The sequence below is a fragment of the Hemitrygon akajei genome, chromosome 1, assembly GCF_048418815.1.
Source record: "Hemitrygon akajei chromosome 1, sHemAka1.3, whole genome shotgun sequence".
NCBI lineage: Eukaryota > Metazoa > Chordata > Chondrichthyes > Myliobatiformes > Dasyatidae > Hemitrygon > Hemitrygon akajei.
In genome coordinates, this window is record NC_133124.1 from 90700458 (window position 1) to 90719737 (window position 19280).

At 40.2% G+C, this 19280-nt stretch overlaps 1 protein-coding gene across 1 annotated transcript in view; it reads right to left on the reverse strand.

The window, feature by feature from the left end:
- The window catches only part of gpr20 (G protein-coupled receptor 20), a 39786-nt gene extending 21261 nt beyond the window's left edge, over positions 1 to 18525 (reverse strand). The window contains exon 1 of the mRNA XM_073047956.1: positions 18423 to 18525. The gene's annotated coding sequence lies outside the window, so the exon portion shown is untranslated. The remainder of the gene's footprint in view (positions 1 to 18422) is intronic.
- Between the last annotated feature and the right edge of the window lie 755 nt (positions 18526 to 19280).

Here is a 19280-nt window from a genome sequence, read left to right on the forward strand (position 1 = left end):
TAGTTTCCTGATCTGTCTCTGTTTTTCTTTATAAACAGAGAAACAACATTAGCTACTCTCCAGTCCTCTGGAACCCCACCTATGGCTAAAGGGAATACAAAGATTTTTGTCAAGGGTCCAGATTCCTCTCTAGCCTCCCTCAGTAACTTAGGGTAGACCCCATCATGCTCTGAAGACTTCCACCTTAATGCTCTTCAAGATCTCCAATATTTCCTCCTGATTATTGAAGCAAAACCATGTTTAGTATGTTGCCCACTTCTTCTGGCTCCAGGCATAAATTTGTCCATGAGTGTTCCTAATCTCTCTCCAGTTACCCTCATTTTTTAAATGTATGTGTAAACTGACCTGGGATTCTTCTTAATCCTACTTGCCAAAGTCATTTTATGGCCACTTTTAGTCCTCCAAAGTCCCTGTTCAAGTTCTCTCCTGCTTCCTTTGTACCTCTGTAACACGCACAGAATGCTGAAAGAACTCAGCAGGCCAGGCAGCACAAGTCCTGATGAATGGTCTCTGCCCTAAACATTAACCGTTTACTCTTTTTCATAGATGCTGCCTGCTGAGATCCTTCAGCATTTTATGTATTACTTTGTTTTCCAGCATCTGCTGATTTTCTCTTGTTTGTCCTTTATACCTCTTGAGGGTCCTGTTCAATTTCAACTTCCTAAATATTTTTCTTTCTGCCTAACTATGCAACATCTCTCATTGTTCCTTTGTCTCCCACATGGGCACATGCTTGTCCTGAATTCTGGAACAGCTGCCCTTTAAAAAAGTTTCACATGTCAGATATGGACTTGTATAATAATAAGTTATTATTAAGTATTGCTCCCAATCTACTCTCCCAATCTACTCTCCCCATTATTAACCTTTCCTCAATTCAGCATTTTCCCTGAAGGCAATCTGAAAATCAATGGGGTTATGAACACTCTTCCCAAAGTGCTCTCCTCCTGAATCTCTGATCACCTGGCTAGGCTCATTTCCCGGTACAAGATGTAGGCTACCTCACTGGTTGGATTACCACCATACTCTATCAAGGAACCTGCCTGGGTACACAGTAAACACAAGGAAATCTGCAGATGCTGGAAATTCAAGCAACACACACAAAAGGCTGGTGGAACACAGCAGGCCAGGCAGCATCTGTAGGGAGAAGCAGTGTCGACGTTCTGGGCCGAGACCCTTCGTCAGGACGTTAGTGCGTTCCATAAGCATTTTGTGTGGATACACAGTACTAACTCTGCCTCACCTAAGCCTCTAGCACTATGGGAATCCAGGTCAGTATTGAGGAGCTAAAGTCACCCACAATTACCATGGATGCAGAAGAGTTAAGCTGCCAATCCTGTCTTCACTGTAATGGCTTCAACATCATTGTTCCATATACCGTATCAATCTAAACTTTAAATTCATCTGCCACAGCTATAATATTCTTTGCTTTGAAATACATAGCCTTCAGCCTATCGCCCCACTGCTCATGAACCTGACACTGATGGTCCTTCCTTTTACTCTGACTCAACCTAACCTTTACTCCCCTCCCCCCACCAATTCTTCCTCTTGTTAGCAAATTGGTTTATTTTTGCCACAAGTACGAAGGTACAGTGAGAAGTTTGTCTTACATAACCAGCTGGCATGGTAGTATAGTGGTTAGAGCAATGCTTTATAGTGCGAACTGTAGGACTGGGATTCGATTTCCGCTGCTGTCTGTAAGGAGGCTGCATGTTCTCCCTGTGCCTGTATGGGTTTCTTCAGTTTGCTCTGGCTTCCTTCCACATTCTAGAGATGTACAGTACAACTCGGGGTTAGTAAATTGTGGGTAAGCTACATTGGCGCTGGAAGTACGGCAACGTTTGTGGGATGCTCAGCACAATCCTCGCTGATTTGATGTGATACGTTTCACTGTACGTTTCAAAATACATTTGACAAATAAAGCTAATCTTTTCTTCATACAGATCAATTACTTACATCAGAGCTTCGAGGAAGTACAAGGTAAAACAATATCAGATTGCCAAATGAAGTGTTACAGTTACAGAGAATGTGCAGCACAGATCATAACAAGTTAAATTACAAAGTCAAGAGTCCATCTTTTCATACTTGGGAACTGTTTAATGGTGTTTTAACATTGGGGTCATTGGGTCTGATGGAATGAGCTTCCATGCTTTTGTAATTTCTGTCTGATGAAGGACGGGACAAGAGAGAATGTCCTGGTGGGTGGGTTGTCTGCTTTACCAAGGCAGCAAGGAGCATAGACAGAGTCCATGGAGAGAAGCTGGTGATATACTGAGCTGTGTCCACAACTCTCTGCAGTTTCTTGTGTTCTTGATATGGCAGACCAGTTGCCATATCAAGCCATCATACACACAGATAGCATGGTTTCTACGGTGCATCAATAAAAAATGGTAGGGATCAAAAGGGACACGCCAAATTTCTTTGGCCTCCTGAGGAAGTAGAGGTGCTAGTGAGCTTCCTTGGCCATGGCATCAACATAGTGGGACCAGGACAGACTTTTGGTGATGTTCACTCCTAGAAACTTGAGACTGTCAGCTCTTTCAACCTCAGCACCATTGATGTAAACAGGAGCATGAGCCCCTGCCCCCTTCCTGAAGTCAATGATCAACTTTCTGTTTTGTTGACATTGAGGGGAAGATTGTTGTCACGACACCACACCACTAGGCTCTCTGCTTCCTTCCTGTACTCTAAATTAGCATTATTTAAAATACAGTTCACTATGGTGGTATCCTTTGTAGCTGGAGTTTGAGCAGTTGTGAGTGTACAGGAGTAAAGTACGGAGCTGAGAACACAGCCTTGTGAGGCACCAGCTTTGAGGATAATCGTGGTGGAGTTGTTGCTCCGTTGGTCAGGAGGTCAAGGGTCCAGTTGCAAAAGGAGGGGTGATTCCCAGGTCTGGCAGTTTGGAGTTGAATTTTTCTGGGAATATTATAGTCTTGAAGCTGGAACTGAGTTCAGTAAACAGTAGTCTAATATAGGTACTTGGAGTCCTGAAGAAGGGTCTCTACCCAAAACATTGACTGTTTACTCTTTTCCTGACCTGCTGAGCTCCAGCATTGTGTGTGTTGTTTAATATATGTGCCTTTATTGTCCAAATACTCTAGATATGCGTGTAGGGCAGATACTCTAGATATGCGTGTAGGGCAAATACTCTAGAGATGCGTGTAGGGCAAATACTCTAGAGATGCGTGTAGGGCAGATACTCTAGAGATGAGTGTAGGGCAAATACTCTAGAGATGCGTGTAGGGCAAATACTCTAGAGATGCGTGTAGGGCAGATACTCTAGAGGAGTGTAGGGCAAATACTCTAGAGATGCGTGTAGGGCAGATACTCTAGAGATGAGTGTAGGGCAAATACTCTAGAGATGCGTGTAGGGCAAATACTCTAGAGATGCGTGTAGGGCAGATACTCTAGAGATGAGTGTAGGGCAAATACTCTAGAGATGCGTGTAGGGCAAATACTCTAGAGATGCGTGTAGGGCAGATACTCTAGAGGAGTGTAGGGCAAATACTCTAGAGATGCGTGTAGGGCAAATACTCTAGAGATGCGTGTAGGGCAAATACTCTAGAGATGCGTGTAGGGCAGATACTCTAGAGATGAGTGTAGGGCAAATACTCTAGAGATGCGTGTAGGGCAAATACTCTAGAGATGCGTGTAGGGCAGATACTCTAGAGGAGTGTAGGGCAAATACTCTAGAGATGCGTGTAGGGCAGATACTCTAGAGATGAGTGTAGGGCAAATACTCTAGAGATGAGTGTAGGGCAGATATTCTAGCGATGTGTGTAGGGCAAATACTCTAGAGATGCATGTAGGGCAAGGAAGACAGCATCTGCTGTACACTTGCTTCAATGGTAGGTGAATTACGGTTGGTCAAAGTTGTCTGGGAGGTTGGAGACAATGTGTGCAATGACCAGCCTCTCGAAGCACGCCATGATGATGGATGTCAAAGCTGGTGGTTGTTATTAAGACATATTACCTTGTTTTTCTTAGGTGCTGGAATGGTGGTTACGTTCCAATCTCCTTTTGTTCAAAATGTATATAGAATGCATTAAACTCATTGGGAAGGGTTGTGCTATGCTTGGCAATACTGCCTGACTTCATCTTGCAGCCTGTTATGGCACGAAAGGCATCTCGTAACTGATGGCTGGTCTCGGATTTGATTTTAGAATGGTATCATCTCTTGGCAACACACACAAAATGATGAAGGAATTCAGCAGATCAGCTGGCATCTATGGAGGGAAGTAAACAGTCGATGTTTTGGGCCAAGATTCTTTTTCAGGATGGCAAAGGAAAAGTGCAGAAAGCAGGATAAAAAGATAGGGGGAGGAGCACAAGTTGGCTGGTGAATCCGGGTGAGAGGGGGAAGGTAGTTGGGTGGGGATGGGGGGGAATGAAGTAGGAAATGGAGAGTATAGATAGGAGTGGTAAAGAGCTGAAGAAGGATTCTGACAGGCAAAGGCAATAGACAATACAATGAAGTAAAGGAGCTGGTGAACCCGAGAAAGGTATCGGGCAGGTCGTTTAGGTGGAAAGGGGTGAGAGGACAAGAGGAATGAGAGAAAACAAAGAGGGAAGGAAAATCAAGGGGTAGCCATACTGTTTTCCTTTTTTACTTGAGACGTCAAATGCATTGCTCTCATTAACCTTCCTTCAGACATTTTATTGAATTATTCATAAAGTCATAGAGTTATAGAGAATGGAAACAGACCGCATAGCTCTTTGACTCTACAGCCCCACTCGTCCATGCCAACCAAATTGCCCACCTGAGCTAGTCTCATTTGCCCGGTCCATATCCCACTAAACCTTTCCAATCCATGCACCTGTCTCAGTGTCTTTTGTACATCATAATTGTACCCACCCCTACCATTTCCTCTGGCAGTTTGTTCCATTATCTATCACCTTCTGTGGCAACATATTGCTCCTCAAGTCCCACTTAAACTTGTTCCTTCTCACCTGAAAACTAAACCGTCTAGTTTGGACTTCACGCTACGGGAAACAGACAGTGGGCATTCACCTTATCAATGATCTTAAATACCTTTACCATGTCAAACTGCCCCCCTCCCCCAGCTTCCAATGTTCAATGAGAAAAAAGCCCTGAATTGTAAAGTTTTGCTTAATAACTTAAGCCCTCCTGTCCCAGTAACATCTTAACGTCTTTTTGAATCTTTTCTGCACCTTTTCCTGCTTAATGACATCCTTCCTATAGTCAGGTGACCAGAAATGCTTACAGTATTCCAAGTGCAGTCTCATCACCATCTTGCAGGAAGTCGTGTGTTTCCCTCTCTCTCGTAGCACCTTCTACCTATTGCAGGAGAAAACCTCCCTGACTTAGGTTCCACCCCATACAAGATATTAGCACTATGGCAGCCTCATAGGAAGTTAAAATCACCTACTATTAATCCTACAGCTACCTGTGATCTCCATACATATTTGCTTCCCCAATTCCCGCTGACTACTGGGGAGCCTAGAATGCAATCCCATGGAAGTGATAATCTCTTTTTTATTTCCAGGCTCTACCTATATAGCTTCACTTGATGATCCCCCAGGAATTTTTTCGCTAAGTACTGCCTTCAAGGTACCATTGACAAAGACAACCTTCCCTTTACACATCTGTGCTGAATGTTCTTGACTAACCTACATCATTCCAAATGATGATATACATTATTCCTCACACCTGCTTTTAGCATTCCATATGAAAGGTAACACATGATGTGCTCTCTCTCAAATATGGACCATATTCTGCGTTCAAGTCTTTGGGACTAGTGGAGGAGGGATCTGAATAATTTCTGATACCTAGCTGTTAGATTAAATCAGTCATCATCAGTTAGGTACAAAATACCATTAGAATTTTTATTTATGAAAATATAATCTGTTTGGATGGCAAATAATTCTTTTTATGCGGACAATAAGTTAGAAGTATATATAGTAAGTAAATGTGAATTATCAGAAACAAGTGTAACACCCTGGGAAATGTTTCACTGCTAATGTAATGGTTGTTCTGTAGCAGCAGTGTTTGGGTTATGTCTAGAGGTAACGGGGGCTTTGGAATGTGCACCGTCTAATGAAGGGAGTGGTTTTTCTTGCTGTGTGCCTGAGAACTAGTTGTTCTAGGTTTTTTGTTTGGCGGAAGATGAAGAGAGAAGATGCTTGAAAGGAGTAGACTTGGAGTGGGGCTGAGAGTCGACAAAACCCAAGAGAAATTGATGGAGGATCACTGGACAGAAGAACATGAGCTCCAATGTGCACATTAGACTATTTCATTAAAATGGGCCCTTTTCTTTTTGTTCTTCTTTACTAACCCTTTAGTCAAATTAAGAATTATAAAGCTAAATTGTTCAATTGCATGTGGGGTACTGTCTGTTATTGCGTGGTACTGATTTGTAACAGGGGAACACATCATGTAGCGTCCACACAAGCAAGAGGTTTTGCACCTCAGATTTCACATGTCTGGTGGGGCCAGAGACTGTCTTCCCGAGACTAATGCCGCCGGCCGACCCTGAGGGTTACATAAGTAAGACATAAGAGCAGAACTAGGCCATTCGTCCCTTCTGCTCCACCATTCAATCATGGCTGATTTTATTTTGCTCAACCCCATTCTCCCACCTTCTCCCTGTAATCCTTAATCTTCTTACCAATCAAAATCACCTGTCAATTTCTACCTTAAATACACCAAATGATTTTTGTCTCCATAACCCTACTTGTTAATAAATTTTATAGATCCACCACCTTCTGGCTGAAGACATTCCTCCTCACCTCAGTTGTAAAGGACGTAATTATTACAGAATTCCCTTCCTGCTGCCCACACTTACTTCTCATATCCTTATTCACTGCCAACCTGTAATGCCACACTATATATGACTGTAATTTATATTAGTAGCAGATTTCTGTATTCTGCTGAAGGCTAACTGTTACATTTGTCTATAAACGGTCAAACAATGCTGCATGGTCTCAATATAAATCCCTCTCTAAATAATTATGAATTTGCATGGAAGAGATCACATCATGAAGTGAGCTACCACCGGGGTGAATGAGTGCAGTGTGAGGTTAAGTTTCAAAACAGTTATTTAACAGGAGTGAAAACTCAGCACAGAACAGAGATAAAAAAACAAGTTAGGACCAGTTTTGGAGAGTTTATCCATTAATCCTACTATCTGGAAGACATGTCAAAGAGAAGTGCACAGCGACTAGACTGTTATTTTGAATGTTTATTTTCTCACAGTAGTCTTTTAATTATTAAAGAAATAATGAAACATTTGCAACACTGGGGTGATCAAATGTGATCAAATGTTCACAATGTTGCAGCTAGAAATTTTTGATGTACAACTACACAGAACTGGCTTTCTCTGAGGCAAGGCAGACACGCAGTAGAAAATGTTCTCTCTTTTTTTCTCCAACTGTTTTAATAAAGCATTTTGTCCATCTAAGTTACTGAATGTACTGCAGTATCTTATGCGAACAAGATAAAGATAACAGGATGTTGTGGAAGGACATTGACCTGTAATGAATGCTGATTCTACCCAGTGTCCCGAGCATTTTTGGTTTTATTTCAGATTTCCAGCAATCTCAGTATTTTCCTTTATCACTGGTAGAAGCAGATAGTTTTCTCTGGGTTTGAGGTGCAGACGGAAGGCACCTTGATTAAATTAGAGATCTTTCAGTAGACTAAGAGGAAATCTCAATTCTTTGGGCATTTAAAGTTATGGAATCCATTTCAAGGTATAATACTTGAGGTAATTGTGTTAATATCTCAGATTTGAATGGTTAGGTCAGTAAGGAATAAAATGGGAACAGTTTAAATAGGTGCTTCGTGTAAATGGCACATCAGAGAGTCTGAATGTATGATTATATGTGACACAAAGGATGATAAGGGAAGATAGTGAAATCACAGTGAATTGTACAAAGGTTAACTTTCTGGCTTGTTAAGTAATTTATTTGTATGACAGCTGAAGAGCAGTCCTACCAAATATACAGTATTGTGCAAAAATCTTAGGCAACCTGGCTATATATATGTGCCTAAGACTTTTTGCACAATATTGTACATACATGGTCAGTAACCAACTCAAAGTAGATTGGTGATAAACTCCATTTGATGCACTTAATAATTTAACGAAAAACATAATACTCATTCAGGTGTATTATTTGTCTGTATAGAATAATATTGGAATATCCTAATACCTTTCATTAGTACATATTTAATGTTCAGTAATATTTTGGGTACATGTGAAATGGAAACTTGATACATTTTCTGCCACACGGTTATGACCCACCTGAAAATAACTTTACAAAGCTGATCACGAAACAATATTTTCTAGAGTCATTGCAACATTTCCCCAAAATAAAATAGAAGAAACAGGCAGCTGGCCTGGAGAGAGACACAGTTAAATTTCAGTTCAATGGCCTCTAATCAGAACAAGGAAAAGTAAGACAGTTTTAAAATGCAACAGAGTTAGGAAAAAATGGAAAGAGAAGAGGCTATATTTGATGGATTGGAAGGCAGGTGTAAAAGTGAATAAGAAAGTGATAGAAAATACATGCTGGGGATCAGTCCTGAAAGCAGACCGTTCTTCTTAAGAGCTGGGAGTACAGTGGGCCAATTTATTTTAGTCAAAACTGACCCAATAGAAAATGAAAATTAATATTCTGCCCATTTTTGGGATAGCTGGAGTATTTTTGTATGTACTAAAGCCAAAAAAAGCTTTTTACAGAGTAAGCCTAAGGAGGTGTGGAATCAGACACATCTGGTACAGAGGCATTTAGACAGACATCTAAGTAGGCAAGTCTTAGCAAGATATGGTCCTAATGTGGGTAAATTGGATTAGAGTGGATGGGAAAAAGAAGTTAGCATAGAGATCGTGGGCATGTAGATATGTGGTTGTGCTGTACATGTGAACTTAAGGCCATCACTAAAGGTGATAAAGGAGAAGGGATGTTTTTCACATAAGCTGCATGTCCAAAACAGAATTCTCTGTCAGAAAGAAGATGGAATTAGAATGCTTCACATATTTTAAAGAGATTAAAATTTGCCAAACAATAATATGAAGGATATAGGAAAGAGCAGGGCAATGGAAGGAACATCTCTGGAGAAGAAATGACACAGTAACGTACTTTGCTCCTCCAAATCTGCAAAGTTTTGAAGCTGCAAAGTTCCACCTGTCCATGGAGAAAACCTGGTAGTGTAGTAATGTAGCGCTGGGAAGTAGGACTGGAGTAGTTTCATAAAGAACACACTTTCTACTCTGCTACGCTTCAGTGAGAATTTGCTTCCTTAAAACAGAGTGGTAAATCCCGTGAGTTACTGGTGTATGCTGGCATTTCTGCTCTGAGCTCTTCAGCCAGTCACCCTGGCTGATGTGTCAGCGTAAGGGCTGTTAAAAAGGGAAATGATTCCAAAAAGCATCAACATAGTTCCACAAGAGGACTTTTTCCTTCACAGAGAACATAAGGAGATAAATTTTCTCAAGGTTTTCTTCCTGCTGTACCACCGTTTCATATTTAGAGCAAAGAGCTGACCTAACAATATAGATGAACCTATGCAGGGTTTGAGGCAAAATCTTAGGCCTGGATAACGGGATTTTTGTTACACTTCTCTTTTTACAAAAAGGTGTTTCAGGAAGGTTGTCATTCTGTTGTCTGAGAATGAGATTGTGCCTTGGGAGATTCTATTACAACATATCAGAGGATTATTATAAGAAGCTTGTATTTTACCTTGTGAATTCCTTTGTACTTTCATTTGTTGTTACTATCTTTGTCTCCTCAGTTCTTCTCCTTTCTAGCTGGCATATCACAATTAGATGTCCCTACTTCATTTATAATAATAAGCACTTCTTTTCAGCCATTAAAAATGCTGAGGTTGCTTCAAATATAACTTTTAGTCATGAGCTCGAAACAGTTTCTCTGCTGATATCATTTGGCAAAAGGGAAATAGAGTGCATGAGCAGCAGTTTAATTGTAAAGCTACTTTGGAAATAAATGGAACATGCCCTCAAGCCCCTATATCAGCTCTTTTTACCACAGCTCTTCAGAATGTGGTGACAGCTGCAAAACATTTTAACCACACCAATATCACACGATGTGGAAATATATTTTTGAAAAGAGCTTCATGTTTTCATGTGCCTGTGAAAGTTTTCCTGATAAAGATTCGGGGTCCTTGCAGCAACAAAAATACTGGCCCTTGATGAACTCCATGCAGAAACTGCAAGTACATGAAGAATTCAGGGTTGTTTTGCAAGAAATTATCCCATCACCCTGCGATGAAACAAAGATTTATCAATGAGCTCTGACCAGCGGTTGGTCCCAACTCTGTAAGCCTCGCCAATTAATTGCAACCTCACTGTGAGTCTCTCCATTGAGATTAGTCATGTCATGAAATTGCTGGATTGAGGACGCTAATGTGAATTAGTATCTCTACAGCCATTTGGAGCTGGTAACTCATGCCTTAAGAATCTGGTTAAGGGTGATTTATGTCCCTGACACACTGCCGTGCACACTGAGAAAGAGAATAATTAAACTATGGATTCTCATAGCTGCAGGTTTTAGGATGCTCCCAGATATTTAAAAAAATCTATTTTATGCCTGTCTTCACAGTCAAATTTTTCTTATTTGCATCATGGGACCAGAGAGGTGAAGATAAATCAGATGGAATTTGGCTTTTACTCAACCAACACTTTATATGCTGCACTGAAATCAGTTCTGCTTTTCTTTATCTGAATCATCTTGCTGATTCAATTCTTCAGAGCTGAAGAATATTTTTATCTTAACACATCATTCCTTCACTCCGAGGATCAATGCAACAATTTTCAAATGCAGTGAACACAACTTATTCTCTTTTTTCTACAATTTTTAATACTTTGCTAACTTTTCCTTTTTGTCTCTTTTCTCTCTCCTAAATCACACTTATTGTCTCTCTTTATTTCTCTTCCTCTATTTCTATGTTTGCCACTTTCTCTCTGGCTATTGACAGGACCTTCTTCAAATCCTAGATATGACATTGTCACTCTTAGGCTATTATTAATTCAGAATCATAAGATCATGCATCATGAAGATAATACAATCTGAGATGAAAATCTAGGACTTGTCGACTTTTCAGGTTGAAATCCTGCATCATTTCTGATGCTATGCCATGGCCTAGGGATATCCCTCGCTGCTAACTAATATCTTTTCTGTAATTTCCTTCATTTGCTTAATGTCATTCGCCTAGAGATGTACTATGATGCATACAGTTGTCTGTAAGGAGTTTGTATGTTCTTCCCATGACCGCATGGGTTTCCTCCAGGTGCTCCAGTTTCCTCCCACAGTCTAAAGACGTACCGATTGGTAAGTTAATTGGTCACTGTAAATTGTTCCATGATTAGGCTAGTGTTAATTTGGTAGTTGCTGGGCAGCATGGCTTGAAGGGCCTATTCCACACTGTATCTCAATGAATTAAAAAAATATATTCTGGATCCCAAGTGTGCAGATGACTGATGTATTCTCTGTGCCGTCTTTATCTGTTGCCATAATGGAAACATTAACCTATGTGTAACTTTAGGAGCTTGAAATTCTCTGAGTTTATGACTATTGTCTGTCATAACCTTTTTTGGGGATTGGTAGAATTTATTCCAATTCCATGTGTTCACTAACTTGTTCTGTTTTACCTTTAACAGGATAGTTAAAGGAGCTTGTTGGAATTTTAGGACCACAAGTTTTTGCACACTAAAAGAGTAATGATAATGTGGAAATGGAAAAGGAATGCCAGAGACTAAGGGAGCGTGAAAAAAGAAGAGCGATTGAGTATGTTTGAGAACATTTGTAAAGCTGAGTAAAAGAGAAGAACTATGCATCTGTGTGGGATTGAAGGACAGAAATGTTGGTTTTGGTCACCAGTGCTGGAGGAGAATGGAACTGAATGGAATTGCAGTAGGTTCTTGAACTCTTGCCACTTTGGGAGGAGATACTAGCATTCCTTGAGAAGATCAGGGCTTTGGCTAATCTAAGATCAGCCCTACCAGTACTGGTGAACTGGAGTGGGTGGTCAAGTTTTTGGGGTCAAGTCTTGAACTCGGCATGTGACGTGTACCCATAATACTGTGTTTCTGAACGAGAATGCCACAAAATGAATAATGGTTGATAGGATTGGGAGAAACAGAGGTGGCTGGGTGCACATGACAGAGAAAGACATAGTAAAAGTGAACAAAGAAATTAAGTGTGTATATACAGTATATACTGTATATCGAAATGTCAGAGAGATGAGTAATTAAGTAACCTTATCATAAGGGCTGAAGTAAAAGCAGGAAATGGTGGAAGTACTCAGCAGATCAGGCAGCATCAGCAGTTCCGATGAAAGGTTACTCACCTGGAGCATTAATTCTATTTCCTTCACCGCAGATGCCCAAGATCTTAAGGCACAAACTAACAGAGATGGGAGTAGACTCTCACATGGTGGATTGGATAGTGGACTACTTGACAGATAGACCTCAGTATGTGCGGTTGGGAGACTGTAGGTCTGACACGGTGGTCAGCAGCACAGGGGCGCCGCAGGGAACCGTACTCTCTCCGGTCCTGTTCACCCTGTACACATCAGACTTCCAATATAACTCGGAGTCCTGCCATGTGCAGAAGTTCGCTGATGACACGGCCATAGTGGGGTGTGTCAGGAATGGACAGGAGGAGGAGTATAGGAAACTGATACAGGACTTTGTGATATGGTGCAACTCAAACTACCTGCGTCTCAATATCACCAAGACCAAGGAGATGGTGGTGGACTTTAGGAGATCTAGGCCTCATATGGAGCCAGTGATCATTAATGGAGAATGTGTGGAGCAGGTTAAGACCTACAAGTATCTGGGAGTACAGTTAGACGAGAAGCTAGACTGGACTGCCAACACAGATGCCTTGTGCAGGAAGGCACAGAGTCGACTGTACTTCCTAAGAAGGTTGGCGTCATTCAATGTCTGTAGTGAGATGCTGAAGATTTTCTATAGGTTAGTTGTGGAGAGCGCCCTCCTCTTTGTGGTGGCGTGTTGGGGAGGAAGCATTAAGAAGAGGGACGCCTCACGTCTTAATAAGCTGGTAAGGAAGGCGGGCTCTGTCGTGGGCAAAGTACCGGAGGGTTTAACATCGGTAGCTGAGCGAAGGGCGCTGAGTAGGCTACGGTCAATTATGGATAACTCTGAACATCCTCTACATAGCACCACCCAGAGACAGAGAAGCAGTTTCAGCGACAGGTTACTATCGATGCAATGCTCCTCAGACAGGATGAAGAGGTCAATACTCCCCAATGCCATTAGGCTTTACAATTCTACCGCCAGGACTTAAGAACTTTTTAAAAGCTATTATTAATGCTTTTTGAGATAGTGATTTAGATGCATATCATATTTTTTACTGAGTTAAGTATTGTATGTAATTAGTTTTGCTACAACAAGTGTATGGGACATTGGAAAAAAAAGTTGAATTTCCCCATGGGGATGAATAAAGTATCTATCTATCTATCTATCTATCTATCTATCTATCTATCTATCTATCTATCTATCTATCTATCTATCTAACATGATGAATGTTTCCAACGTTTACTGCTTTTATTTTGATTTTATAGGATATATATTCTTTGCTTTATGTGTTATCATATTTGGACAACTTCTGACCTATAGTGAGAGCACATGCTGTTTTTCTGTCTGACTTCTTACCACAATAGAGAAAAACAACAGAACAAAACAGAGAAGAAATGAAGCTACGATCACAATTGGCTTGTGCGTCTCTCTTGAGACACAACATAAAATAAATACAAAAATGTGTTTATGCAAGTGAGCCAGATATATTGACTATAATATAATTAGAACATAGAATGTATAACAGTACAGCACAGGAACTGGCCTTTTGACCCAGGATGTCTGTGCCAACCAAGATACTAATCTAAACTGATCTAATTGTTATCATGTCTTCCACCACATCCCTGGCAGTGAATTCCAGACACCTACTACTTACTCTCTATGTAAAATACTTGCCTTGTAAATCTCCTCTCACTTTAAATCTATGCTCTCTAGTCATTGATATTCCCACCATAGTAATAGATTCTATCTACCCTATTTGACCTCTCATAATTTTATATTCTTCTGTCAGTTTATCCCTTAGTCTCTGACACACCAAGTTTTCCAGCCTTTCTTGTAACTAATATTATCTAATCCAAGCAACGTGCCCTTTCCAAAGGCTTCATTTTCCTCCTGTAATACAGTGATCAGACTGCACACAATGTCCAAATGTAACCTAAACCAAGTTTTATACAGCTGTGTCATTGCTTCTTGACTTTTATATTCAACACCTTGACAAATGAAGGCAAGTATGCAATGCACCTTATCAACCTATCCACTTGCATTGCCACTCTCAGAGAGCTATGGACTTGCACAAAGATCCCTCTCGACATCAGTGCTCCTCAGGGTTCTGTCATTTATTGTAAACTCTCCTCTTGCAATTGACTTCATAAGTGCAACACCTCATATTTTTCTGTACGAAACTCCGTCAGCCATTTCTCTGCCCGTATCTCCAATTATTCTATATAACACTGAATCTGTTGACAACCTTCTGCAGTACCAACATCTGCCAGTTTTTGTGTCATCTACAAACTTACTAATCAGCCCACCTACGCTTTTATCCAAATCATTTACATATCTCACCAACAACAGCAGTTCCAGTATTGATTCTTGTGTTACAATTGGCGTTTGTCATGTAGAAACTCCATCACTTACTAGTTCTTCTCTAAATAATGTCTGCTCCTGGCTGATCCATCATTGTTGCCAGGCCCAAACCTTGTATTTGCCTACTTTTGTGAGATTACTTTTGTTTGGCACAGACTAGACAGGCTGAAGGGCCTGTTTCTGTGCTGCAGTGCTCTATGACTCTGACCCTATGACTCTACTTGTTTAACTATACATAGGCCAACAGTTCAAAAGCTCTCTCAACGTCACCTCTTGAAGAACAATTAGTGATTAGTCATAACTACTAGTCCAGCTAGAGATGTGCAACTTTTGACAGTGTTCTTCACTGTTCCTGTCCTGGAATCTCTGTTCTGCATTTGATATCAGATTAAGGAAATCATCTGGTCCTTCAGTTTGAAGGACTGAGTTACTGAACTAAGTTGCTACCATCTCTTCATCTGCATGCATGATTCTAAACATTGTCTCCTCTTCCCCTCATCAAAATTAATTTCCTTTATGAAATCTGCAGTCTCCACAAATATCTGACCTCAGCTAGCATTCTAATCACACAGGTTGCACCCAATTTGCCATCTTCAGTCACTAGTCTTAAAATGCAAAGGTCTTCCTTTTTATTGAAACTGACATTAAGTTATGAACAATTATAGGTTTATTTCAGAATAATGCTAGCTGAAGTGTACAGTTTTTAGTAGCAGTTAACTCAGCGGATTAAGCAGCATCTGTAGGAGAAAAAGGATGATTGAATTTTGACCTGAAACATTGGCAGTTCCTTTTTCCCCTTAGATACTGCTCGACCTGCTGATCTCCTTCAGTACATTTTTTTGTTTTTCTATATTCCAGTATCAACAGTCTATAATGAATCCTGTATATTTTTCAGTGCAGATAGCATCATTATGTTGGCATTATTCTGCACAAGGACTCCCAAGTCTCCTCCTGCCTCTGATTTATGAATTTTCTCCCAGTTTAGGTAATAGTCTTTGCTTTTATTCCTTCTACCAAAGCATATGACCATACACTACCCTACATCTGCCACTTCTTTACCCATTCTCCCATTCTGTCAAAGTCCTTCTGCAGACTCTTTGCTTCCTCAGCACTATTTTCCCCTCCACTTATCTTTGTATCGTCCACAAAAATGACCTCAAGACCATCAACTCCATTGTCCAAATCATTGCTATATAACGTGAAAAGAAGTGGTCCCTACACTGAGCAGAATACCACTGGTCATCGGTAGCCAATCAGAAATGGCCTCCTTTTCCCCTACCCTTTTTTATCCTATCTTCTATACATTGTAGTATCTTCCCTATAATACCATAGGCTCTTACCTTGTGAAACAGCCTCATTGTGACATCTTATTAAAGGCCTTCTGAAAATCCAATTAAGCAACATCCCATTACTCTCCTTTGTCTGTCTAGCCTGTTATTTCCTCAATTAATTCCATCAGATCTGTCAGGCAGGATTACTCCTTAAGGAAACCATGCTGACTTTGCCCTATTTTACCTGCCTGTCTTTTTGATACAAGGTGTTATGCTTGCAACTATGATCTTCTTTCAGTCACAACTCTGTGATGCCCACAACATCATACCTGCCAATCTCTCTTGGTGCCTCAGGATTATCTGCCTTATTCCATATACTGTGAGCATTCAAATATAACACCTTCAGTCCTGTTCTCATCACTTTTTTTGATTTTGCCCCCATTTTATGCTTCAACTCATCCTACTGACTGCAGTTTTGCCCAGTCATCTGCCTGTCCTTCCTCACAGTCTCACTACACATGGCAGCTTCTTGTATACCAACTGCCCCATCCCCAGCCCTATAATTCTGGTTCTCGTTGCCCTGCTAAATTAGTTTAAACTTTCCTCCACAGCTCTAGCAAACCTGACTGCAAGAATATTGGTCCCCCTCAGGTTCAGGTGTAACTTGTCCTTTTTGTACAGGTCATACCATCCCCAGAAGAGATCCCAATCATCCAGTAATCTGAAAGCCTGCCTCTGCTCCAGTTCCTCAGCCACACATACATCTGCCAAAACATCCTTTTCTTACTCTGACTGGCATCAGGCACAGGCACCAATCCAGAGATTACTACCCTGGAGGTCCTGCTTTACATCTTTCTACCTAACTCCCTAAAATCTCTCTTCAGGACTTCCTCCTATTTCCTACCTATGTTGTTGGCACAATATGTGTCACGACTTCTGTGTTCACTCTTCCCCCTTTGAATGCTGTGGACCCGAGCCGAGAAATCTCTGAACCTGGCTCTTGGGAGGCAAAATCCGGATGTCTTTATCACGGCTACAGGATCGCTGTGTGCTGCCATAACTATGCCTAATTCTGCTCCTCTGTTTCATGGATTTATGGATTTATTAGAAATTAGAAATGTGCTTAGATGACCCTAAGAGTCCTCTACAAGTTCCAGCCTGAATGCCCAGCAGCTCAGGGGGATAAATGTGGTGGGAGTAGTGGGGAGATAGTGGGAGTGTTGAGGAGACTTAGGAAACTTAAAGTTATCGTGATCTATATTGAAAGGCTGCTGTGATGTTCCAGGAAATCTGCTAGTTTTTATAAATCTGAATTGTAACCAGCAACATTTTCATCAAGCAGCTACTCATCAGACTGAAACAAGCTGCCTGAGATATTAAAATCATCTTTGTCTGTGATAATGATAAACAAATGCTGAATATTTATTTACAAATCAATTTCCATCATCTGCTAAAGTTGAAGTCCATACATTCATCATCGCTAGATTATATTCCTCAATATTTCTCCAGGTTATTCTCATTTCCTGCACAAACTTAACTTCAAACACAGTGCCCCAGTTCATCACTCAAACTTAAGTCCAGTAATTTCCCTCACGCTTTCTGAGCAATCTTACTTTCCGACTTCAATTAGCAATCAATTAGCAACTCCGTCTAGCTCCACTTCATCTTCCATCTCAAAACCACCATTGACTTGCACACCGCCTAGAGGTATTAAGCACTCTCTACCACTTTCTTTGCTCAGCCATGAATGCTTTTACATCAGAGTTTGAAACTCTCTTCACTTTTGACATAATTACCATAGTTCTTACAAGGGCATATTAAAATCTTTGTTCATCTAACTTTTCATTTATTTATCTTTCTCTTGTGGTTATAACAAATGTCCTACTACATTTACCAACAGCTTTCACTACAGACCGGAGCTCATTTGATTTGCAGTAACTGAAAAGGAAAAGTTAATGGATATCCAGAGGTTATTTGTCTTGTTTTTATCACTAACGGAAAATGTTTCAATGCTGATAATACACTTAAATGAAAAACTTAAAAGTGACATAATATGCAAAAGATGATACTATGTTCTCTTCGATAGTCAATGCTGGGAAGTGTAATCAAACTGACAGATTTGGAAATAATGTCCATTATATAATTAATGTAAAGTATTACCTAATATGTCGATTTACTGAGAGACTCCAGTTTTACAGTCTACAGTATACTTAATTGTATATCACAATCAGCATGTCTAACATTGAAATTGTAGTGCAGCACCATGTAATAACTGGCAAAATAAGTACTGAACACTTTAAATCTTAATTTATTACCAACTACTACTTAAGCTTACTTCTAAAAACAAGCTTGTTTTGTTTCATTAAGAAACAAAGACCTTACAAATTGTGAGACTTTCAGTACCGAATTTTAAAATAGGCAGAAATATTATTTTCATAAAATGTCCTTTTAGAACTTTTCTTACAAAGTGCACATTAGAAAAACTTACTTTCAGTCGACTTCAATGTGAGCAGCTTGTTCTGTCTGTAATTCAGATGTTTAGTGATGTGACACACAGTGCATCGTTTCGGACTTGCCTTTGACCAGCTTAGGGGAACTCAGGGATGATTTAGAGGCAGTTGACGTCAGACCTTCCTTTTTTCTTCAAGTCTGCACTGCTTTGGTAAACTGCTGTGAACTGCTTACAACCCACAGACTCTCCAGGGCTGGAGAATTAATGCAAATAAACTTAAACCACTAAAGTATAAACCAAAGAAAATTTAAATTAGTGAAATGTATAAAAGTGAAAAATTGGAATTAACAGCTTTTTAGTTATAGGAATAATATTATAAACTCCACATACAGCATCTACAGAAATAGTTCACAAAACTTGTAAAGAGATCAGTTATCAGAAGTGAGAAATAAGTGAATTCAGGATATAACTGTAACACCAGAAAAAAAGTGGCTGATTGTAATGAAAATGTATAATTGATGTTGTTATGGCTTTATGCCACAGGAACTGTATCACCATGTCAGTTTTCAAATTAACACTTTAGCAACGCGCTCAGTCAATGTTTTCCAAGTCTTTTAATCTAGCTTAAAACTTTGAAATCTTAAGTCTTGCTTATTTTTTGAGCTGGCCACAGCCTTTCAAAACATTCTTTTCAGGGAAAGGTTTTAATCTAGCCTATGCATTGAAGACTGTTGGAAGAGGTTCCACTGGAATGTTGATAGGAGAATCTCTGCACACCTAGCCTGGTTTTATTCTTTGTGAGAAGTAAATTGAATTGGGGTGGTGTACGGGTGCAGCTAAGCTGCTGTTCTGTCAGCTTTTAGGTAGATTTATAAAATAATATCTTGGTCTGAT